The 25024-nt window shown below is 44.1% G+C and overlaps 3 pseudogenes across 3 annotated transcripts in view; all 3 read left to right on the top strand.

Moving 5' to 3' along the window:
• The window catches only part of LOC100403415 (ATP-dependent RNA helicase DDX18 pseudogene), a 365505-nt pseudogene that overhangs the window by 241515 nt on the left and 98966 nt on the right, over window positions 1-25024 (top strand). The window contains exons 4-5 of the transcript XR_013531807.1: window positions 17754-17859; window positions 20606-25024. The exon at window positions 20606-25024 is cut by the window's right edge and continues 98966 nt beyond it. The product of XR_013531807.1 is annotated as an ATP-dependent RNA helicase DDX18 pseudogene (transcript). The remainder of the gene's footprint in view (window positions 1-17753; window positions 17860-20605) is intronic.
• The window catches only part of LOC144581236 (biogenesis of lysosome-related organelles complex 1 subunit 5 pseudogene), a 340887-nt pseudogene that overhangs the window by 241515 nt on the left and 74348 nt on the right, over window positions 1-25024 (top strand). Inside the window, exons 5-6 of the transcript XR_013531812.1 lie at window positions 17754-17859; window positions 20606-25024. The exon at window positions 20606-25024 is cut by the window's right edge and continues 74348 nt beyond it. The product of XR_013531812.1 is annotated as a biogenesis of lysosome-related organelles complex 1 subunit 5 pseudogene (transcript). The remainder of the gene's footprint in view (window positions 1-17753; window positions 17860-20605) is intronic.
• Window positions 1-25024, top strand: part of LOC100409123 (spindlin interactor and repressor of chromatin-binding protein-like) — a 339975-nt pseudogene that overhangs the window by 240603 nt on the left and 74348 nt on the right. The window contains exons 5-6 of the transcript XR_008478946.2: window positions 17754-17859; window positions 20606-25024. The exon at window positions 20606-25024 is cut by the window's right edge and continues 22531 nt beyond it. The product of XR_008478946.2 is annotated as a spindlin interactor and repressor of chromatin-binding protein-like (transcript). The remainder of the gene's footprint in view (window positions 1-17753; window positions 17860-20605) is intronic.

Below are 25024 nucleotides of genomic sequence, written 5' to 3'. Positions count from 1 at the left end.
TGGAAAGGTCTAGAGCTGTCTGGCAAGGCTAAGGCTGGGGCCGCAGTCAGGGCAGTCTTGATTGAGCTTGTCAAAAGCCTGTTGCTCTACCTCTGTCCATGTTAAGGGCTGATTTCTTCTAGTGCAGGCATACAGGGGCTTGGCTATCTCAGAAAATCCCGAAATCCATAGTCTGCAGTATCCTACAGCCCCAAGGAATTCTCGAACTTGGCATTTCGTGGTGGGCGTGGGTATTTGCAGCACTGTTTAGATTCGGCTGGGAGCCAATGCCCGGTTGCCTTTCTCTATAATAGAGTCCCAGTAAGTAACTCTTGGCTGGCAGAGTTGGGCCTTTTTAGCTGAGACCTGGTACTCTAAAGTCTGCAAGGTTTTTAATAATGACTGAGTGGTCTCTTTACAGGCCTCCTGGGTTTTTGTAGCCAAGAGTAAGTCATCCACGTATTGGAGCAGGGTACATTCTGGGAACTCAGCTCTGAAAGCTTCAAGGTCTTGGCTCACGCCTCATCAAACAGCGTAGGGGAGTTTTTGAAACACTGCAGCAGTCTCGTCCAAGTGAGTTGCCCAGAAACCCCTGTGTCTGGGTCAATCCATTCAAAAGCAAATATGGGCTGGCTGACTGGGGCCAGTGGTATACAGAAGAATGCGTCTTTTAGGTCCAGGACCGTATAGTGGAGGTGGTCTGGGGGCAATAGACTCAGGAGGGTGTACCGGTTCAGAACTGTAGGATGAACAGTTTCCACTCATTTGTTTACCTCCCTCAAGTCCTGTACACGTCGATAGTCCTTTGTGCCTGGTTTTAAGACAGGGAGTAAGGGAGTATTCCAGGAGGACTTACAGGTAGTAAGGATTCCTCCTTTTAGAAGTCTGGTTATATGTGGAGCAATTCCCCATCTAGCTTCCTGGCTCATGGGATATTGTCGTACCTGGACTGGAGTTGCCGTTGCCAATAGCTGGACCATGACTGGGGTACAGTGACTTGCCAAGCCTGGGGGATTTGTCTCTGACCATACTCCAGGTACCTTTTCTTGAAACTGGCGGAGGAGGTCTGATGTTGGTGGTTGATCTGCTTCTGAGGATAAAGCTTCCTGCAAGAGATACTCGTCTGACAGGGCACAGGTGATAAGGATTTTCTGAGGTGGCCCTGATGTCAAGGGAGGAGGAATTGAGAGGCAGGCCTGAATTTCACAAAAAGAAATATTTGCTTGAAGTTTGTGGAGTAAATCCCATCCTAGGAGTGGTTATGGACACTCTGGAATAACTAGAAAAGAGTGGGTGACAGTACCATTTCCCAGATCAATGAGTCGGTTGGTGGTCCAAGGGCTTGATGTGGTTTTTCCTGTAGCCCCCTGAATAATTGTTTTTCTGTTGGACATTGGTCCCAACGGCTGAGTAAGGACCGAGTGGGCCGCTCCAGTATCGACCAAGAAACTGACAGGTTTCCCCCAACTTTTAAAGTGACCCTGGGCTCCTGGGGGCTTAGTTGATAAGAGCCCGGGGCCTGTCAGTCCTGGGTTTCTAAGCTGAGAATGGCCCTTGGCTGTCTCTCCTGTATTACCCCTCGACTCCTCTCTGGACATTCCCTCCTCCAGTGTCCCTCCCTTCGGCAGAATGCGCATTGGTTAGGCCCCAGCTGGGGCCTCTCTCTCCTAGGGCCTCTCTGCTGGATTTCTGGTCCCCTTGGGATAACTCGGGTTTCCTGACCTCCATAAGCTTCCTGGAGAGCTGCTATTACTGCCCTAGTAACTCTCTTATCTTGTTTGGCTTCTAAAGTGTCTCTATTGTTAAAAACTTTTTGGGCGATCTCTAACAACTGAGTTAGATTCATTCCCTGGAACACCTCTAATTTCTGCAACTTTCTTTTGATGTCTGGGGCTGTCCGACCTACCCTCTGTGGGAATACTAAGCTCGTTAGTAAAAAAACCAGACCGCAGGTTAGGAGAAAATCCTTAAGTTCAGGCTTTATTGAGAGGAAAGAGCCTCCGGGCGGACCAGCCGGGAGGAAGAGGAAAATGGCCACGCTGCTCAGAGGGGCAGGATTGTTTTATAGGGGGCTGAAGGGCTGAGGGTGTGAAGAAGCTGAAAGCCGAGGTAGTGGGCAACTGTTGGTCAGTTTGAACTGCTGGGCGGGAAGCTGGGTGGTGGGAAGCTGGGCAGCAGGAGGGGTAGGGCCGGTATGTAAAGTGAGAGATAAGGGAGCCTCTTTGTGGGGGAGGGAAAGAGAGAGAGAGAGCTTTCGCGGTAGGGGCAGAGTTTTCCAAACATTCCCAACTCCTTAAAGAAAAGAAAAAGAGGGGGTCAGGGGCGTCGGTTGTCTCTCTGGCTACTTCCTGCTGACAAGGGTTGACGGGGGGTTCTGAAGAGGTCTCTTTTCTTAAGGAGCCTGGATGTTCCAGGAGAGGTCTGTTTCTTGCACTCGTTCAGGGTAGGATTGGAGCAGCATCTGGTGGATGGTGACTCGAGTCAGTTCCTGAAAGCGCCGCTGTAGGAACTGGAGAAAGCAAGGAGCAATAAGTAAGATTAGGCAAACGGCTATTAGGGGCCCAAGTAATGGGGACAAGAGGGTATACATAGAGGAAGACCACCACGCTGTGGCTTCAGCCGAGAACTTCTGACTCTGCAGGTTAGTTTTGAGTTTCTGGAGGCTCTCAATTCGAGTTTCTAGTAGGCCGGATTCATTGATGTAGTAACAGCACTCTTCTTGTAGGAAGATACAGGTCCCTCCTCGTTCAGCAGTGAGCAGGTCTAGGGCTCTTCGGTTCTGCAAGGCAACTTGGGCAACTGAGGTGATCTGTCGTTGGAGTGATGCTAAAGACTCAGTAGAGTCATCAATAGCTGCTTGGAATTGTGAGGTCAGTCAGGCTATGGCCAGGTGAGAGTGGACTAGTGCCCCTCCTCCTAATCCTGCTGCAAGTGCTGAACCAGCAAGGGAGACTCCAACGGCAATGGGTAGGAAGGCAGCTCGTCGGGTGCGGCGATGGGGAGTTTGCAGCATCTGGAATTCGGCTGGGGAATATATAGTGAGTCGAGGGACTAGGGTTACTGGGAGGCATAAAAGAGATGAGGAAAGACTAATGTAGAGAGTTTTTGTTAAGGTCTTGTTACACCAAAAAAATGTTCCTCGTGGGGCTGTTATATTAGTGGTTACCCGTATAGTTCTGTTACAGCTAGGGAAGTTTCGGCCTAGGGAATAGCATACAGGTAGCTGTTCAAAATCAGGTGGAGTGTAGAGATCAACTTCCTTGATGGGGGAGAAGGAAGAAGTTGAGGCTGAAAGGTTGAGAGGGATGGGGTAGGGGACTGCAACGAAGGGAGTCTGTCCTAAGAAGGCACACATGAGGCATGAAGTTAGGTCAGTTAGTCCTGAGAGGTTAGCTAACTTGATTCCTTCTTGGAGAAAGGTTAACCAGAAAAACGGAGGCGAATGTGGTTGCAATTGGTCATTCAGAGATTTTTCTTGTAGGCTAATGTCAGAGTGGACTTGGTGGACTGTACGTACGTATGCCTGCCAGATGTACAGGTGGGAAGAGGGATATTTGGTATCTATGTGGTCATACATGGCAGCTTTCTGGGGGCTTTTCCACCGGTTGTCCCAGGGGTCAGGTATGAGAAGGAAATACCGTGTAGAACCGATAATGGTGTTTCCTTCTCCATCTATGTCTGGGATGATTTTGAGCTGAGATCGAGCAGGTACTGTGGACTTGATAGCTATATGTAGTCGACATCTCATCCAAGTACATCCCATGCAGGAGTGCCAAGGAGTATTATTGCATGCTCCTGATGGTTGGTCATGGTTGAAGCACATGAGAGGTATATCAGTATGGACGTTGTGGAATTTGGTGAAGTTCAGATATATGGCACTTTGGCATCCAGCTGCGGGGCAGTCGGAAGTTGCAAGAAGATGGTTGTGGCTGTATGGGGGGGGTATTACAGATGAAGGTGGTTTTGGTATAGTTTTCAGTTAGGAAGAATCTCCATCTGTAGGGGGTGTGGCTGCTAGGCCCTGGTAAGTTTGACAGATAAAGGGCCAGTAGGAATAGCCTTCCAGCATTGGGAGGGCCCATGAGGAGCCTTTTTTACCCAAAAGAGGTGAACCCAAGATGGGATTTCAGCAATTCTTATAGCTGATGGAGTGGTAAGGAGGACTGTGTATGGTCCTTCCCACTTGGGGGCGAGGGGCTTTGGGGAGAGGGACCTGATAAGAACTGAGTCTCCGGGGGAGACTTTCTGTGTATTTTCAGATGGCTGGGTGGGTTGGGGAAGAGAAGCGTTGGCATGTTCTCGGAGAAGGCTGCGAAGGAGAGTAAAGTAGGGGAGGTAGCTGTCTAGAGGAGTGGCCTCTGGCGGTGGGGGAGTTGAAAGTAGGAAGGGGCGACCATACAGCAGCTCAAATGGGCTAAGCTGTGATGGGCCCCAGGGGCTTGCTCTCAACCTGGTGAGGGCAATAGGAAGCAAGGTTACCCAGGATTGGTGGAGCTCAAGCATGAGCTCGGTCAGATGCTCCTTTATTAGGCCATTGGCCCGTTCCACCTTACCAGAGGACTGAGGATGGTAGGCGGCGTGTAGCTTCCACTGAATTCCTAGAGAGGTAGAGACAGCATTAGTAACCTTGGAGACAAAGGCTGGGCCATTGTCTGACTGGTGGCCGGGAGTCCAAAGCATGGGATGATGTCTTGAATGAGATGAATGGCTACCGTCCCTGCAGACTCAGAGGCTGTGGGGTAAGCTTCGATCCAGCTGGAGGAGGCGAGAGGGCTTGAGGTTGCAGTGGAGTAGGTCAGTGGCGAGTGCCTGGCCGAACAGGTGGGGGCTATCTTGGAAACCCTGTGGAAGGACTGTCCAGGCCAGTTGTTGGGACATGTTCGTAAGGGGATCATCCCAAGTGAAGGCAAAGATAAAGTAGGAATTAGGGTGTAGAGGTATAGTGAAGAAGGCATCCTTTAGGTCTAAGACTGAGAAACAGGTGGTCCCTGGGGGAATGTTAGAGAGAATGGTGTATGGGTTGGAGACAACTGGATGTATGGGAATTACAGCTTCATTGACTAAGCGCAAGTCCTGGACTAGCCTATATTGTCCTGATGGTTTTCGTACTGGGAGGATGGGGGTATTACATGGGGAGTTAATGGGAATTAGGATGCCTTGACCTTTTAGTTTCTCTATGATGGGTCTGATACCCATACGGTGGGCTTTAGAGATGGGGAATTGAGGGCGGCAGAGAAAATGAGGCGAGGTCAGTCTTTAAGGCTGACCTGAACTGGCTGGTGGTGGGTAGCTACAGACTGGTTGTTAATGTCCCAGACCTGAGGGTGGACTCCGGGGAGTAGTTCTGACAGGGCTTTTTGGGGTTCAGTGTCTGAGGTGAAAGCTAGGAGAAAGAGACTGTGTGGGTTGGCAGAGGGGAAGGTTATGACGGCCTTCAGCTTTGAAAGGATGTCTCGCCCCAGAAGGGGAACTGGGCAGGTGGGGATTACTAAAAAAGAGGTGGGGATTACTAAAAAAGAGTGGGTAAATGGAGTAGAGTTATATGAGCACATGAGTGGTGGGGTTTGGTAGGGGATACTTGGGGTCCTGTCAATTCCCATGACCGAGACCTGGGAAGGAGTGAGACGGCCAGAATAGGAAGGAAGTGCAGAGTAGTAGGTAGCCCCCATGTCTTGTGACCCTAGGCTCGGCGAGGGTAACCAGAGTCGGTAAGCCAGGGCCCATCTAGTCATCTAGCAGCCCTAATAGACTGGGGAACGGAGCTCCCTCAGAGGTCGGCTCCTGGCAAGCAGGCTCCTCCCTACTGAGGGTGACTGCCGGCTGCGTAACACCAGTGTGTCTGTTTTGAGGAACCGGCACCCTGGGGAAGCTGGGGCAGTCTGACTTCCAGTGTCCTGGGAGGTGGCAGATAGGGCAAGGCTTATTTGGTGGCCGTGGTTGTGGACAGGCTCGGGACCAGTGTCCTTCCTTTCTACATTTGAAACATGCCCCTGGAGGGGCATGGGTTTCGGCCTTGGGCTTCTGGTTCCCTGCCAGCCTTAGAGCCGCCACTAGGGCTTGGGTCTGGAGGGCAGCCTTCTGCTTCATGCGAGTTTGGCGGGCAGCCTCAGCCGCATCTTCCCTGGCATTGAATACTTTAAAGGCCATTTTTACCAGGTCTTGGATGGGAGTCTCTGGCCCCTCTTCTGCTTTCTTTAGTTTCTTTCTTATGTCAGGTGCTGATTGGGAGATAAAGTGGGAGGCTAATACAGTGGCCCCGTTTTGGGAGGCCGGATCTAGTCGAGTATACCGGACTAGGGCTTCTTATACTTGAGTGAGGTATTGGAATTCTTTAATATAGGTGGATGGGTTGGCTGAGAAGGATCCTAAATGTTTCTCAATTTGGGACAGGTCTTGGAGTGAGAAAGGAACATGGACCCTGATTAAACCTTCTGCACCTGCTACTTCTCGGAGTGGGGCCAGGATAGCTGGCTGGTGAGAGCAGGTGTGGGCCGCCACCAGAGAGGCAAGAGGAAGTGAGGCCTCTGAGGGAGGGGGCTCAGAGGGAGTAGAGGAAGAGCGAGGCATGGCCTCTGAGGTAGGAGGTGCAGAGGGAGTAGGGGAAGGGCATGCCATTGATGGCGACTGGTTGCTGAGATTGGCAGGAGAGGACAGATGTTCAGGCAGATCCTCCGGTGAGGAGTAGGGAGAGGGAGAGGTAGTGGAGGAAGATTTACGAGGGGTTCGAGCTAAGAGGATTTGGTAGGTAGAGCAGGAAGAACATAGGTCGGGGTGGGTATGGAGGTCCCAAAAAGCCCGAACGTAAGGAATTTCATTGTCCTTGCCCGCGCGGCGACAAAAGTCGTCGAGATCTTGGAGGGTGTTGAAATCAAAAGTGCCAGTCGGGGGCCAATGTGACTGGTTACCGAGTTTGTATTGGGGCCAAGGCACCTGAGACAGGAAGATAAGCTTTTTCTTTCTGAGGGTTTGGGAATATCCCAATTTGGTAAAATTTCGCAGCAAGCACCCAAGGGGGGTGCTCAGAGGTATTTTGGACTCCGAATTTCCCATGGCAGGCGCAGCTACAGACTCTCCGGCGTGGATGGGCAGATGCAACGAAAAGGCATCCCCGTTCGTTGCAAATTCCCCGGAGTACAATTAAGTACGGAAAGGGAAGCGGTCAGAGGGGTGTCCCCCATCTGGCGGCTGTCCCTCGGAAGGCTCCTGGAGCCAGAACGGAAGATTACCTTGGCTCGGCCGAGACTAGGCAAGGAGTCCGTGCGGAACGCCGGAGAGGGAGCAACTGCACCGTGCCGTAGGAAGAGGAGACGGGAAGCGGGGGAAGGCAAAACAAGAAAAACTTGGCCTACCTTAATCGGAGCGTGAAGGTGGCAGGGCCAGTGTTGGGTAGGTCGGGGAGGGGGGCCGTGGCTGGGCCAATGGCCCCTCCCGTCCCGGGTTTCGTCACCATTTGTCCGACCTACCCTCTGTGGGAATACTGAGCTTGTTAGTAAAAAACCGGACCGCAGGTTAGGAGAAAATCCTTAAGTTCAGGCTTTATTGAGAGGAAAGAGCCTCCGGGCAGACCAGCCGGGAGGAAGAGGAAAATGGCCACGCAGCTCAGAGGGGCAGGATTGTTTTATAGGGGGATGAAGGGCTGAGGGCGTGAAGAAGCTGAAAGCCGAGGTGGTGGGCAACTGTTGGTCAGTTTGAACTGCTGGGCGGGAAGCTGGGCGGCGGGAAGCTGGGCAGCGGGAAGCTGGGCAGCGGGAGGGCTAGGGCCGGTATGTAAAGTGAGAGATAAGGGAGCCTCTTTGTGGGGGAGGGAAAGAGAGAGAGAGAGCTTCCGCGGTAGGGGCAGAGTTTTCCAAACAGGGACAGACTGGGAAACAAAAGCCAGATTGATGGCCCGCTGATTCTCTGGGGCCTCAGGGTCAATAGGGGTGTAGGTGCGGTAGGCGTCCTGTAGGAGCTCAAGGAAAGCGGCAGGAGGCTCCTGTGGACCCTGGGTCATGGTCCCTACCTTGGAGAGGTTGGTAGGTTTTCGGGCTGCTCCCCTAACACCCTCTAATAAGTACTGGTGAAAATTGTTCAAAGCCTGCATGCCCGCTGGGGTGTTTGGGTCCCATTGGGGCCTGGTGGAAGGGAAAAGTTCATTTATTTGTTCCTGATGGTCTTGTATTGACCCTCCACCCATCCCAAGTATTGCTTTATAGGCCTCTTGTCTAATCCTACTTCTCTCCTCCGTGGTAAAAAACACCAGGAGCAGCTGCTGACAATCATCCCATGTTGGACGGTGGGTTTGTAAAACTGACTCCAGGAGTCCTGTGAGTGCCTGGGGCTTTTCAGAAAATGGAGGGTGTTGCGCCTTCCAGTTATACAAGTCACTAGAAGAAAAGGGGATATGAACAAAGAAGGGGCGGCCCCGACTACTGCCATCTGCGGGAGGTGCCTCCTGGATGGGCAACAGCTCTGGCGGGTGTGGGGCCCTGCTCCGAGTGTGGAGAGGAGACAAGGGCTGGTTATTAGTACTGTCCGGGGAAGGGAGCCTGGACCCTGCCCCCAAGGGCCGAGGATAGGGTGGAGGTAACTCTTGGTCTTCGGCAGGGCCTGGAAGAACAGCAGGCGCTGAGGGGCCCTTTTTAGGGCCTGCTAGCATAACCTGAAGTCCAGCACGCTTTATACATTTTTCAAGCCAAGGAGGCGGGTGCTGGTTCAGCCTCAGCCATTGATCTATGTATAGAAATTGATCAGGTTGGCCCGGGGACCCTGACACTATGTTCCAGACAGCCTGAGTTGTCTTGGGGTCATATACCAAGACAACTTTGGGCTACCCCAAAGGCTGGCCACTCCAGCTCACAAAGGGTCCGAAGCCTCTTTGGGGTTAGCTTAACACCATACTGGCCAGAGAACCCTAATTTAAAGTTTTCCATCATACATCGGAGGGGAGTGCATGGTCGGGACTGTGACGACCCCATTTGGTCGTTTTCTTTCAGTTTTAAAATTTCCCTTGAGAGATTTTACTAGTTTAAGACTAGCTTTATTGAGGACTTAAACTAATAATCTTGCAGCCTGCAGCCCACCCCCCACCTTAATTGCTGTGCTAACAAATAATTTGCACTACAAAGAGTTAGAAAACTGTTCTTATGGCCAGTTTTTTTTTTTTTCTTTAAGATGCAAATGCTACACTCTGAGGCAGTGTGGTCTGCCTGAATGCCAGGTGGGGTGGGCGGCAGGCAGACAGGAAGAGAGAAAGAGAAAAAAAAACCGCTTTCGAGTCAGTTTAAAACTGAGCTCCAAGCCCCTGGGCCGGCCGCGAGTTCCACGCCTCTACAGCTTTTGTCACCTTTACACAGGGACCCAGAAAAGCATTTAATTCCTGTCTCCCTCTCTCTCTCACTTCCGTGTCCTTTCTCTTGGGACTCTTGCTTACTACTCGTGTCTCTTTCTGTGGTATAGCCAATTTTGAAAAGCCTTTAATTCAAATTTTGCCCTCTCTAAAGCAGGTTTTAGTAAGGCCTCCGCAGCCAGGTCCTGCAGGGACCAGACAATTGAATTGGTGGATCTGTCTCTAGTCCTATCCAAAGGAACAGGGAGTAGGGGCCAGGGTAAGGTGGCAGTCTCTCTCTCCGCAAACCACAGCTGGTGAGAATAAGCTCTGTGGAGGTTTACTGCTGCTCGGGCATAATCTTCCCGATTATAGGCTCTCCTATCCAAAGACCGTGGAAAAGTGGGGATATGGCAAAAGAGATGAACTAACAGATCAACTGGGTGTGTATTTTGTACCCACCACAATTCATAGTGCGAGCAAAAGAGTTGCCAATCTGTCTTTAGTGGTTTATGGCACCCGAATTCCCAACAATTGGGATGATGCCAGTATGCCTCCCTATGATACACCACTGGGCACTGCCCATAACAACATTGGACACTTTTCTGACAGAATAGGCAGTTACCAGTTTTCCATCCCAACTTGACAAAGAGCTCTCGTAGACCCTGATCTAGGACTTCATTTCCTACAACTCCAAAGAAACTACTTCCGAGGTGCCAAGGGCACAACTGCCTTCCCGACATGGGCTCAGACCCAGCACGGGCAAAAATACTCTTTTCCCGGTGGAGATGGCTGGGAGAATTTACAGACCACAATGATCATAACAAGGAAGAAAATAAAAACAACTAAAGTTAAGACTATTTGCCACATGGCGGAGAAAGAAAGAATGAGGCCTCAGTGATAGAAGAAAAAGATGAGAAAGAAGGAGAATAGAGTAATCTCTGCAGGGATATAATCAATGAAAGTTCCCTGCATCCAGTGTATGTCTGCTAGCAGAAGTCTAATAATACTGGCAAACTTACAGACGAGACAGGACCACATACAAGAGTGACAAACAAAGGGTGGGAGCCTCCCAGAGATCACTCAGTTGCCTGCCCGGCCACACCCCCAGAGGGGTATTTCAGGAATGTCTTGACAAAGGTGTACCCGTATAATCCCCAGGCCTGGTCACCTCAGGATGGAAGTCCAAGTAGGACAGCTCTGAGGTGAATCACCATTATGCCTTATGATGCTCCTGTGGAACCGCGAGTGGAGGCCCACTCAAGCCCCGTGGCTTTCAGCCATGGGACTATATAGATACTCACACACTCTCTCACTCACACAGAGGCTACGGAAAACAATCAAATGCTGCCACCCACTATGCCAGCTACCAGAAGGCTGCCACCCACTATGACAGCCACCAAAAGGCTGGCACCCACTATGCCAGCCACTCGACGCTGATATACCCACTATACCAGCTACCCCATGCGGGTACCCACTGTACCAGCTACCAGAAGGCTGGCACCCACTATGCCAGCTACCAAAAGCTGATATCTACTATACCAGCTACTCGACTCAGGTACCCACTGTACCAGCTACCAGAAGGCTGCCACCCACTATGACAGCCACCAGAAGCCTCAAGCGACGTCTTGGTGAGGCTTGCCAGGTCAGAGTTGCAGTGACTCGTCAGTCCCCCAACACAGGCCCTTTCCCTTGAACCGGTTCCCAGATTCCAAACCAACCTAACTCCGGAGGCTTTTAGGACCCTGAAGAATTTTGGGTGAATGTCAGCCGGGTGGGTGCTACTCCGCAGTGTCCCTCTGGGGTCCTGAGACAGCTCAGGGGGCACCTCCCCTAGAGGCTTCTGAGGTGGGAGTGGCCACCCGGGTGAGACTGTGAAATGGCTTTTGTCTGCTGATGAAAAATAAGATCTTGCTGGGGCCTCCAAATGTTATATCACACTGAGCACAGAAAGTCAACACCAGAACAAAAGTATGCCAAATTGCAGGGTTTATTGCCGGCGACCACGGAGGACTCACGTCTCTCCAACCCGTGGCCCCAAAAGAAAAGAGACAAGACCTTTTTATACCCACAAAACCACTTCGGGAGTGGAGGTAAAGAGTGGAGATGGGAATGAAAGCTGTCAATCACTTCCCAGGCTGAGACGAGGGTGAGGGGGCTCCAGACATTCCGAGGGCCAGGGGACTTTTGTCATTCCAATTGTCATTTAAGTGGTTTACAGAGGTCAAGGTAAACATTAGTTTATACATTATTTGGACAGGTGTGGGGTCCACATAATTTTAGGTTACTTGGCGCCAGGATGGAATTATCTGGGGGTGCTTACTTTGGTAAACAAAGGCCAGCAATTCTGGCAGTTACAGATAAGAGAAAGTATGCAGCTTGTCCTCTCTTTGCATTTTGCAAGGTAATCTTAGTAGTCTACAGAAGCCATGGCTAGTAGTCATTGTGAGGAGAATGGAAACAGTTTTCCCATTTTAAAATGTCATTGTACTGGTTCTAATTCTAGGCCAGCTATATCACAGCATCTTTGTGTAATTAATCTGTATACTTTGGAATGGCCTTAGGCCTGGATTCCTTCCCCCGAGGGGTACTTTTTTTATAGTTTGTTTATTAGTTTTCTTACGTACTAAGAAACTGTCTGTAACCCGTTTGGCCAGGGTACAAATTTCAATGCACCCATGAACTCTGAGGACTGTGTCACACACTGTTTTGGGCCCCCAGTGGGTCCCTAGGTGCAGTTGGAAGAAGATTCCCCTCATAAGGGATTTGGATAACATTTCTCTCTGGTCTGGGAATATCCATTTTCCTTCTGAATTCTCTTTAGCACCCTTTTTTAAGGTTTTAATTTCAGATTTTTAAATTTTTATTTTACTTTAAGTTCTGGGGTACATGTGCAGAGCTTGCAGGATTGTTACATAGGTATACAAATGCCATGATGATTTGCTGCTTCCATCCAGCTGTCACCTACATTAGGTATTTCTCCTAATGTTATCCCTCCCCAATCTCTCCACCCCCTGCCCTCCATTCCCAGCGCCCTTCTCCCAAACAGACCCCAGTGTGCTTCCCTGTGTTCATGTGTTCTCATTGTTCAACACCCAGTTACGAGTGAGAACATGTGGTGTTTGGTTTTCTGTACTTGTGTCAGTTTGCTGAGAATGATTGTTTCCAGATTCATCCAGGTCCCTGCAAAAGACATAAACTCACCCTTTTTTATGACTTCATAGTATTCCATGGTGTATGTGTGCCACAGTCTATTTTGATGGCATTTGGGTTGGGTCCAAGTCTTTGTTATTGTAAACAGTACCACAATGAATATGTGTGTGCATGTGTCTTTACAATAGATTGATTTATAATCCTTTGGGTATATACCCAGTAATGAGCTTGCTGGGTCAAATGGTATTTCTTTTTCTAGATCCTTGAGGAATCGCCACACCATCTTCCACAATGGTTGAAGTAATTTACACTCCCACCAACAGTGTAAAAGTGTTTCTGTTTCTCCATATCGTCTTCAGCATCTGTCATCTTCAAATTTTTTAATGATTGCCATTCTAACTGGTATGAGATGGTATCTCAAAGTGGTTTTGATTAGCATTTCTCTAATGACCAGTGATGATGAGCATTTTATTATATGTTTTTTGGCCACATAAATGTCTTCTTTTGAAAAGTGTCTGTTCATATCTTTTGCCCACTTTTTGATGGGGTTGTTTTTTTCTTCTATATTTGTTTTAGTTCTTTGTAGATTCTGGATATTAGCCCTTTGTCAGATGGGTAAATTGCAAAAATTTCTTCCTATTCTGTTGGCTGCTGGTTCACTCTAATGATTGTTTCTTTTGCTGTGCAGAAGATGTTAAGTTTAATTAGATCCCATTTGTCTATTTTGGCTTTGGTTGCCATTGCTTTTGGTGTTTTAGTCAAGAAGTTCTTTTCTATGACTGTGTCCTGAATGGCATTGCCTAGCTTTTTCCTCTAGGGTTTTTATGGTGTTAGGTCTTACATTTAAATCTTTAATACTTCTGGTGTTAATTTTTGTGTAAGGTGTAAGGAAGGGGTACAGTTTCAGCTTTCTGCACATGGCTAGACAATTTTCCCAACACCATTTATTAAACAGGGAATCCTTTCCTCATTGTTCGTTTTTGTCAGGTTTGTCAAAGATCAGATGGTTGTAGATGTGTGGTGTTACTTTTGAGGCCTCTGTTCTGTTCCATTGGTCTATATCTCTGTTTTGGTACCAGTACCATGTTGTTTTGATTACTGTAGCCTTGTAGTATGGTTGAAAGTCATTTAGTATGATGCCTCCAGCTTTGTTTTTTTTTTTTGCTTAGGATTGTTTTGGCTATGTGGGCTCTTTTTGATTCCATATGAAATTTAAGGTGGTTTTTTCCAATTCTGTGAAGAAGGTCAGTGGTAGTTTGATGGGGATAGCATTGAATCTGTAAGTCACTTTGGGCAGTATAACCATCTTCACGATATTGATTCTTCGTAACCATGAGCATGGAATGTTTTTCCATCTGTTTGTGTCCTCTCTTATTTCCTTGAGCAGTGGTTTGTAGTTCTCCTTGAAGAGGTCCTCCACGTCCCTTGTTAGCTGTATTCCTAAGTATTTTATTCTCTTTGTAGCAATTGTGAATAGAAGTTTGCTCATTATTTGGCTGTTTGAATGTTACCGGTGTATAGAAATGCTTGTGATTTTTGCACATTGATTTTGTATCCTGAGACTTTGCTGAAGTTGCTTATCAGCTTAAGGAGATTTTGGGCTGAAATGATGGGGTCTTCTAAATACACAATCATGTTGTCTACAAATAGAGACAATTTGACTTCCTCTTTTCCTAATTGAATACCTTTATTTCTTTTTCTTGCTGATTGCTCTGGCTAGAACTTCCAATACTATGTTGAATAGGAATGGTGAGAGAGGGCACCCTTGTCTAGTGCCAGTTTTCAAAGAGAATGCATTCAGTTTTTGCTCATTCAGTATGATATTGTCTGTGGATTTGTCATAACTAGCTTTTATTATTTTGAGATAGTTTCCATTGATACCTAGTTTATTAAGAGTTTTTAGCATAAAGTGCTGTTGAATTTTGTCTAAGGCCTTCTCTGCATCTATTGAGATAATCATGTGGTTTTTGTCTTTGGTTATGTTTAGGTGATGAATTACATTTATAGATTTGTGTATGTTGAACCAGTCTTGCATCCCCCGGATGAAGCCTACTTGATCGTGATGGATAAGGTTTTTGCTGTGCTGTTGCATTTGGTTTGCCAGTATTTTATTGAAGATTTTTGCATCGACGTTCATCATGGATATTGGCCTCAATTTTTTTTTTTAGTTGTGTCTCTGCCAGGTTTTGGTATCAGAATGATGTTGGTCTCATAAAATGAGTTAGGGAGGATTCCTTCTTTTTGTATAGTTTGGAATAATTTCAGAAGGAATGATACAAGTTCCTCTTTGTACATCTAGTAGAATTCAGTTCTGAACTGGTCTTGATCTGGACTTTTTTTTGATTGGTAGGCTATTAATTGCTGCTACTACTTCAGACCTTGTTATTGGTCTATTCAGGGATTCAACTTCTTCCTGGTGTAGTCTTGAGAGGATACAACTGTCCAGGAATTTATCTATTTCTTCTAGATTTACTAGTTTATGTGCATAGAGTTGTTTGTAGTAATATCTGATAGTAAATTGTATTTCTGTGGAATTAGTGGTAATATCCCCTTTATCATTTTTTATTGCATCTATTCGATTCTTCTCTCTTTTCTTTTCTTTTTTTTTTAAGTCTGGCTAGTCATCTATCTATTTTGTTGATCTTTTCAAAACACCAGCTCTTGGATTTATTAGTTTTTGAAGGGTTTTTTTTGTGTGTCTCTATCTCCTTCCTTCAGTTCTGCTCTGGTCTATTTTTATTAGTTTTTAGACCAAAGAAAGTCGAACACCATTTTATATCCAGATAAACCAAATTTCAACTTTATATTAGTGTGCTATTAATATTAAACTCAATTATAATAAAACCTGGTAGATATATTTTTCCAATTTTAATGTCTTACCATAAGGTAAAATTTTTATAGACTCTTTTTAACCCTGTATAATTTTTGTCAAAGAGCAGGTTAGTGCTTTAAAAATTTTTTTTAAGTGTTGTGCTTTTATTTTAATGACCAGTTCACAGAAAAACTTGATGATACCCCTTTAACATTAGCCAAGATGTTTACACACAGAATTTCCTTTATAATTAACATTTTAAAACTTGCTTAAAGCTTCAAAACCAATTTTTTTTTTTACTTTTTAAAAATGTAGGCAGAAATCCACAAACTTATGTCTTCTTATAATCATTTTACCAAAAGTATATTTTACTTTCCTTACACACCTTGCACATAAATTGTTTATTCAATAGTTTTACATTCAGGAGGCCTAATTACTTTTAAACTACACAACATTTTTGCATAAATTTACTTTTGTAACATTTTTCATGATTTTCACAGACGATCTTCAACTTTCTGACTTGTAAACATCCTTTTCTTTAAACAGCCAGTTAATTTCTTTTAGGATGAGAATTTACCAAATAAGATTTCCCTAACTCTATTTCTATAAGAGTTTCACTATTAATTACTGAATACCCATTGTGTCTTTTTTCCTTAATCAACAGGGATAAACCATTTAAACCTGCTGGGTTAAGGAAATTATTAGTGATTAATGTTTAATTATTATTTATTATTTTTCTAACGGAATAGCCTTTAGGATTTTTGAGTCAGTAAGCTACTTTTCGTCTTTTCTTTCCTATTTTTTTTTTGACTTAGGATAGTTCTGACCCGGTGAGGTATGCTCACAATTAGTTTTACTTTAAGGTTTTTATTTTATTTCATTTCATTTCATTTTTTATTAGCAAAGCAGTTGCCACTACAGATTGAATGCATTTGGGCCATCCTTGGGCCACTAGGTTAAGGATTTTCGCCAGGAAAGCTACCCGCTGTTAGTGGCCTCCGTGCCTTCCGGCAAGTACTTTTAAGGCTACACCCTTGTTTACACTGACAAAAAGATGGAATGCCTGCTTAATGAGGGCAAAGCCAAGACAGAGGCAGTTACAAATAGATGTTTTAACCGTCCCACCTGTTGGATTTCCGGTAATTGTCAAATGAGGGTTGTTTAGCCTGTCTTGCATGAAGTTTTTGTATAAGGGCTTTGTTTTTAGGGCATAATGAGGATTAGACAGTGTCTGACTAATCCTAACATTTTCTAAGTTCTTGTTGAGTCTCTGGCAGAGGCAACAATATAATGCCTTCAATGCATTTAAGCTTCATTTTCCATTTACCTTTGCTAATTAAATAATAATATTTGACTAAATAAATTTTGGGACTCTGTAAACCCTTGGGGTAAGACTGTCCATCGGTATTGCTATTTTTGACTGGAGTGAGAGTCTTCTCACCCAAAGGCAAATAGGTCCTGGCTGTCCTCTGCCAATGGACAAGCCCAGAAGGCATTTTTTAAACCTACTACTGTAAACTACTGGTGATTATAATAGTATAAGGATTGGGAACAACAGGGTTTAAGAAGCCCATCATGGAAAAGACTTTCAATTATCAATTATAGGTTTTAAATTTACCATGGCTTTAAAAATAATAGGGTACCCTGCTTTCTCTTTACTACTTCTATCTCTTCCTTTCTCTCTCTTTTTGTCTCTCTCTCTCTCTCTCTGACTTCCTCATTTCCCTCTGTCAGTCTTTCTCTCTCCTCTAGTATTTTTTTCTCTCTCTTAGAAGCTCTTTGACAGGTTTACCTTTCTAGTTCTCTATTTATTTATTTATTTATTTTGTAATTTATTGTTAATATTTGGCCAATTGTTAGTGACAAAATGAAGTTTTAACATTCTCTGCCCAAGAGGATCCTCAAGACCTAGACCAGCATATTTTCCTGCATGTTTTCTTGGTGAGCTGTGTTGCTATTGTCCCACTGGGGGTCTTGGACAGGAAATTTTTGATCCGCTATAGGAACATTTTGGCTGTGGGCGGGGGGTGGTGTTCACGTTCCTAGGCTCCCATAGCAGCTCTATAAATTATACCTCTTTTTCACCCTAAGAAGAGGGGAAAGGGAAGTTCTGAATTTTTTTTTACATTGTTCTATCTCACATTGAAATCCTTTCAGGGAAGGGTACTCAGGCTGGTAGTGAATGGGCTCTTGGGACGATTCCTAAGGGGCAGGGTTATAAGGAGAGGGACAACAAGAATAGAGGTGTCTGGGACAGCAGCTGCCTTTTCTTGTTTTTGGTCCCGTCATTATTCTACTAATATTTTAACATTAGGTGTAGGGGATTATTAGGGGAAATATTATTGTTACTAGCTTTATCCTTTTTACCCCTTACCCTACTTGGGGTGTTTCCCATTTTTGGGGTAAGGCACAATTTCCCTTACTGGAAATGTCTCACCTTTTGGGGTGAGGCTCAACTTCCCTTACTAAAAGTGTCTTGCCTTTTTTTTTTTAACCCCACAGACACCCCGGCCAAGGAATACTCTACTGCCCACCCTGTTGGAAATACTTCGGCGGCTCCTGGGCATTTCCTTCCTTGGTCTATGCACAGATTTGCATGGTTGCTGCGGTATGTGAGGATCCTTTACCTTAGGTCGCTGGCCGGTTTCTTTCTGCCTTTCTGAGAGTATGGGCTTATTTCTCACACTAGTTCGGTCCTGACTCATGATGCCACTGCAATGAGGCAGCAGGAGTGCTCTTCCTCAAGAGAGAGAACCAAACACTGCCCCTGGAGGGGAATGGGGTCCCCATATTGGCCACCGAGATTGTTATATGTAAAATTATATGTAAAATTTTGAGTGCTGCAAAAGAAGTAGCACTCAAATATTTCCTCAGCAAGGCAATTTACTTCTATAGTTCACAGATGAAACAATGGTGAGTGCACACCTGGACAAGAGAGAGGAAGGGGCATTTATTCCTGATGGAGGTTGCCCCTACTGCTGTGTTGTTCCCCTACTGTCTAGGGTTAGAACACACTAACCCTATTGGCTATTTTAAAGGGAGCAGGGGTACCAGCCAGAGTGGTGGGGTGGGTACTTTGGCAGGAAGGATGGTTGTGGGCAGGTCAGAGCAGGTAACCAAGGGTCAAAGCAGGTGACTGGAGCAGGTGACCAGGATGAGTCAGGATGGAGCACTGGACAGGGGGAACAGATGTGAACTACTGATTAGAACTGGTGGAAGAGGTCGTTTATTGAAACCACAGGGAAGTTAAACTTTAAAATGGAGAATTAAACAGTAAGAGAGCTGAATATACTGCCATACTGATTCTTTGAAGAGAAACTTGGAGTTCACTATATCGAACAAAGTAAAGAGTCAGTTATGTTGCAGCAGGTTATGAACTGGTAAGTTAGTAAAGTATATGTAGAGATTAGTAGTACTTGTGTGTGACCAAGGGAAAAGGGCGATTGCTGTCGTAGTGATTGGAGAAGGGCAGGAGGTCATGGTGGAAAGCTGGAGGTGGAGTAGGAGAGGTCCCCTCTCTATGGATTCAAGGAGTTGACTAACACGTGTCAGATCCTTCTGGGAAAAATAATGCTCTCCATTAATTTTTAGAGAGGTACATATAGTTGTAACCTCTTCTAGATTTTCTATATATGTAACCTCTATGTACTTAAAAACACATTATGTATGAGACTGCAATAACTTGGATGTTTATCCCATCCAAATCACATGGTGAAATTTGATCCTCAGTGTTACACGTGGGGCTTAGTGAGTGGTTTGTTATCTCCCTTGGGCATAGGCTCATTGTTAAAAAGAGCTTGGTACCTTCCTTCTTGAGACAGAAATGCTGGTTGGTTTCCTGTTTTAATATGGTCTGGAAAAAAAGGATAAAGCTCACTCAAGCTTTAGCTTATCTAACCCTCAACCAATCAGTAACAAAAGACTCAAGAAGTAATTATCTGCAAGTTTCTATTTCAGGGGGCTAGGGACTTCCCTGGAGCATCTGCATGTGCAGATAGACTTAGACTCCAACCTACAGTTAACCCTTCCTAATTTTAATGCTAAAAAATCATGCCCAAGGGTGATTTAAAGGGTAATGCTAGATATAATGTATGAAGAAGCATATTGAGCCACTGCACAAACACAAGAGAAACCTCTCCTATACATGTCCTGATGTAACTCTTCCCTATAGAAATATCCTATAAAACTAACCCAGACACTTCCCTTGTAGAGCAGCCTATTCTTATTTGTAAATGAGGAATGTGTTGCCATCAGAAGTCAAAAAGGACTAAAAGATGTTGGACTTGTAGATTCTAAATGAATGTATCCAATAAATCTCCTTGGAGGATGATGTTATACCTGTGATCCTAATTTTAATGGCAAAAGGTAAAAGGTGAAAGCAGGCTCTCAACTGCAAAGATTGTGCAATGGCAAAGCTGTTAAGGTATCCCATGGGTGGCCTGAAGAAGAGTATTGTGTCCCTTTGGAGAGGAAGGTAAACTTTGGTGAGATGCTGTTGAAATAGGCACTGAACAGAACATATTAGCCAAATATGTAATAGCAAAATATCTACCAGTTTTTGACTGGATAGAATCGATCATTTTCATAATATTGGATATTTGGTATGGGGGCCTTAATGGATGAGATCATAGGTTGTAATAATCCATCCTGAGATGCCATTAACTGTATTTTTTATATCTCTGTATCTATGCCAAATAAATGTATTTTTCCAGGTTTAAGAAAATTGGAAAATTGGGCTGTCAAGTCAAGAAGCAGTGGAGATAATCACTTCTTTATTAATTAGGTTTTTAAAATTGTGGCAAAATGTACATAATATGAAACTTACTAGCTTAAAACCACTTTTAAGTTTCCAGTTCAGTAGTATTAAGTACATTTCCATTGTGGTGCAACCAATCTTTTGCAAAATTGAAACTCTATAGCCATTCAACAAAACTCCCATTTCCCCCTCCTTTCAGCCTCTAGAAACCACCTCTCTACTTTTTGTTTCTATGAATTTACTCTAGGTACCTCATATAACTGTATACAGCATTTATCTTTTTGTTATTGGTATATTTCACTTAGCATAATGTCCTCAAGTTTCATCCACGTGTCAAAATTTTCTCCCTCTTTAAGGCTGAGTAATATTCCATTGTATTTATATACAGTATCTTCTTTATTATTCAATTATTTGTTGTTTATTTCTTAATCAAGGTACATTGGGTTGGTACCATCTTTTGTGTATTGTGAATAATGCTGATACGAACATGAATGTACAAATGACTGCTTGAGTCCCTGCCTTCATATCTTTGGAATACATACTGAGAAGTAGAATTGCTGGATCATATAGTAATTCTGTTTTTAATTTTTTTTTTTAGACAGCCTCCCTCTGTTGCCCAGGCTGGAGTGCAATGGCATGATTTCAGCTCACTGCAACCTCCATCTCCCAGGTTCAAGTGATTCTTTTCCCTCAGCCTCCAAGTAGCTCAGATTAGTCATGTGACACCACGCCTGGCTGATTTTTGTAATTTTTGTATTTTGTTGGACTGAAATGTTAAAAGGAGTTATTTGAGCACACAATTATGTCTTTCAGTTAAAACAGTTATTTGGGACCAATCAGAGATGTGAAAGTTCTACTGAATGTTTAATGTTGAATGTCTTTCACAAGAGCATGGTATATTCTCATAAGTGAAATTTTTGTCTTGGTTACTATTAGTAATGTCTGCAACTCTGAAGGGAAAAAGGAGAGTTCTAGCAAACTCTTGTATTGTCACCTTAGTATATGTGGAGATGTGTGATTTTGATTTATATTTTGGATATATGTGAGGCAAGAGGTTCTCAGAGCTTTACCTTGAAAAGGGGAACAGCTTTTAGGAAATTACCTAATAGTGTATAATAAATATGAAGATGAAACCATTTGTTTTGGGGTGTGTGTTTTTTAGAGACAGGCACTTGGGCTGGAGTACAGTGGCATGATCATAGCTCACTGTAACCTCAAACTCCTGGGCTCAAGTTATCTTCTGTCTCAGCCTCCTGAGTAGCTAGGACTACCAGTATGTGCCACCATGCCTGGTTAATTTTTTTTTAATTTTTATTCTTTTTGTAGAGACAGGGTCTCACTATGTTGCTTAGACTTAGCTCAAACTCTTGGCCTCAAGGGATCCTTTCACTTCTGTCTCCCAAAGTACTTGTATTACAGGTGTGAGCTATGCCTGACCAGGACCATTTGTTGATCAGGGCATCCAATGCTAAGATGACTGCCTGAGGTCTGGCCAAGTGTGTTATTTCTTGGGCCCCATTCTATTAGGGACATCTTGGCTAAGGGACGGAAAGCAGCAACATTCTATTAAGCTCTATCACATATGATAGTTAGCAATGCTGTTCACATAGTCTGTAAACGATTATTACTTGTCACTCAATTAATCCCAAGGGGCTTCCCAGAGAGTCCAGGGGTCAAGGTAAGAAATTATCTCCTCCATTACCTGACATCTAGAAAGAGACTAAGAATAGGGGTATCCACCTGCTCCTGCAGGTGGAATATACTAGAAGGCCCAAGTTTGGCTCCACACCATTTTAACAAGGCCTTCCTTCATAGCCAGGCTGAGCTTGTGTGTTGCTGCTTCCATGACCCAAAGCGTAACGGGCAAGCTGCGTCTAGAGGGTCACAGGCTCAAGATCTATGAGATCCTCTATTTCCAAATGTGCCCAGTATGTAGTCAGATATTTGTTGTTTTAATGGTGTATAGCACAAGACCCAGAGGGACAATATGTGGCATTAAAAGCCCTGGGGCAACTAATGGCCATCAAGAGTGTTCCACAGACTCCAGAAGACGTGAAAAAGTTGCAGTGAATGAAGTTTTTTGAAAGCACTAACAGGAGTAATGGTTAATTTTAATTTATCAGTAAAAAAGATACTGAATTTATATCTTTTTAAACAGCCAGCTAATTTATTTTAGGACAAGATTTTACCATATAAGATTTTCCTAACTATTTCTACAAGAGTTTCCCTATTAATTACTGAATACCCATTGTGCCCTTTCCCCTTAATCACCAGGGAGGAACCATTTACACCTGCTGGGTTAAGGGAAATATTTGTGGTTAATGTTAAATTATTATTATTATATAATATATATCATTTATATAATATAAATTATTATTATTATTATGTACTTAGTGAGTGTGTCAGATGAATCTCCTTGAAAGAGGATGTCATTAATGTAATATCAGACCTTTGTTCCTGGAGAAAGATAGATGCCATCAGGGTCTTATCTGCAAAGATTGCATGTGATAAAAAAGCCATTGTGGTAGTCCCAGCATTTTGGGAGGCCAAGGCAGGTGGATCACTTGAAGTCAGGAGTTTGAGACCAGCCTGGCCAGCATGGTGATACCCTGTCTCTACTAAAAATACAAAAATTAGCCAGGCATGGTGGCATGTGCCTGTAATTCCAGCTACTTCGAGGCTGAGACATGAGAATCGCTTGAATCTGGGAAGCAGAAGTTGCATTGAGCTGAGATCACACCATTGCACTCCAGCCTCGGTGACAGAGCAAGACTCTGTCTCAAAACAAAAAAGCTGTTGTGGTACCCTGTCGGTAAACTAGGCAAGATACGTTGTGTCCCTTTCAGAGGTGGAAGCAAACTGCAGCTGAGAAGCCATTGAAACAGGCATTAAACAATATATTAGCTAATCTATAAGAATAAAATATTTACTGATTATTGACAGAATAGAATAAATAATATTAATAATTTCACATATTGGGTAGGGAGCCTTGATGGATGGGACCACGCCAGTAAGGTAGTAGTAAGCCATCTTGAGAACCCCTTTTTAAATTTATTTATTTCAGATTTAAAAGCAGTCAAATGTCAAAATGGTCTGCTAAATGGAAAAGCATTGAGAGTAATCACTTCTTTATTAATTGGGTTTCACATAATAAGTTTTAAGCTTTGTGACCCCTATTTTAGCTTACATTGGGCCATATGAATTCTTTTAACTGAGTGTTGATGGAATCCCATTTCATCAAGCCAATTTTTAACAGCCAAAGGTTTACTTTGATCTTATTTATTTCCAATATGATATATGTTACAGCATTGGGTACTATGACTATGAGAAATTTAGGCAAAGCAACAAATTAAGGCATATCCATTTCTTTCTCTATTATATTTAGTTACCATTTTAAGAATATAGGGGCCACAGTGTTTAAACTTATTGAAGTGCCCAGGTATAATTTGAGCCCCAGTATTGATTAATCCCATAGATTTTTTTTCAATTTTGTTTCATTTTGTCAATTGTTAAAGTTAAGTTATAATCTGTGTTGTAGAAGTACAGAAAACAATCAGCATGATTAAAAAAAATTTTTTTAGACAGGGTCTCACTTTTGCCCAGGCTGGAGTGCAGTGGCATGATACTAGCTCACTGCAGCCTCAGACTCCTGGGCTCAAATAATCCTCCCATGTCAGCCTCCCAAATAGCTGAGACTAAGGCACAGGTCACCACTCCCAGCTAATTTTAAAATTTTTTGTAGAGATGGGATCTTGCTTATGTTGCTCAGTCTTGTCTCCAACTCTTGGCTTCAATCTTCCCACCTCAGCCTCCCAGTGTGCTGGGATTATAGTTGTAAGTCACCATGCCCTGCCTAAACCTTTCTGTTATATCTAATTGAATCAAAGTGTGGAATTTTGCTTTTAGTTACATATAACATATAGACATATATACAACTTATTATACATTAATATAAAAAACATATATATAATTTATTATATATCTTTGATTTTATACCCTTTTATTAGGGCTTTATTCATAAATCAATAAGTAATCTAGGGCTAGTATTTTGCTTGCTAGAAGTAAAGTTTCCTGAATTTTTAAAGTTGAAGTTCCTCTTTGTTTTTTTCCTTGAACTTGAAGCAAGTGAAAGCAGCAGTATTTTTTCCTTTTTTTGTTTTGTTTTGTTTTAGGTTTTTAGCCTCCTGACACTGTGGTTCATAGTTTTTGTATCTAATTGATTAGAGAAATAGAGGGAGGAGGAAGGGACCTGCTGTCTCTAGGCAGTAACCTTTCCCTGGGACATCCCCCAACAACTGGATGATGAGTCTCCACCCTTCTTTGCTTTTAAGTAAAATATTTAGAATGGCTTGTATTTCTAGGCAGCTAAAAATATTTTCCTTTTTCTCTTTTTGGATGTTTACCTAACAAGCTCCTGGTGGTTCCAAGTGGCTCTTGTTGTGAGCAGTGGCCTCCATTTGTGGTTTTCATTGGTCCTGTTGTAGGTAGCTGCCTTGCTCTGCAAGGCATCCCAATCAACATCATCTGGGTTTGGATCAGCCTCCACTAGAGCAACAGTGGCAGGATCACTTGGCAAGGCCCCAGGCCCTATTTCTTTAATAGTTTACTAACCTCCTCAGAGATCATGAGAGAGTTGGGAAAGAAATGTTCTGGCCTTTTAATTTTAATCATTAAGTTCTATGTCATCACACACAATGGGGTTAGACTGTTAGGTTAACACATAGGGTAAGGATATCAAGAGTGACAGAAGGAAGAAAAGGCAGAAACATGGATTGTACATCCCAGTGCCACTGCTGCCAGTGAGGTACTGTCATCTCCCTGGTGAAGTAGGCACCCCTCTTGTCATGCTGGAAAGTCTAGCCTCAGATATGGCCTCACCAATTCAGTGAGTAGTCAGAGTACATCTTCCTCTTGCAATCTGAACACACTCAATTTAGGGAGGGGAGTTTTGGTGGTAGTTGATAAAGACAATAAGAAGCAGTATGCATCAGCTCAGACACACATCAGCAAGCCACAG

This window comes from Callithrix jacchus, chromosome X (genome assembly GCF_049354715.1).
Source record: "Callithrix jacchus isolate 240 chromosome X, calJac240_pri, whole genome shotgun sequence".
NCBI classification, from domain to species: Eukaryota; Metazoa; Chordata; class Mammalia; order Primates; family Cebidae; genus Callithrix; species Callithrix jacchus.
The sequence above is the reverse complement of the archived record's forward strand: the minus strand, read 5'-3'. Positions and strand labels throughout refer to the sequence as shown.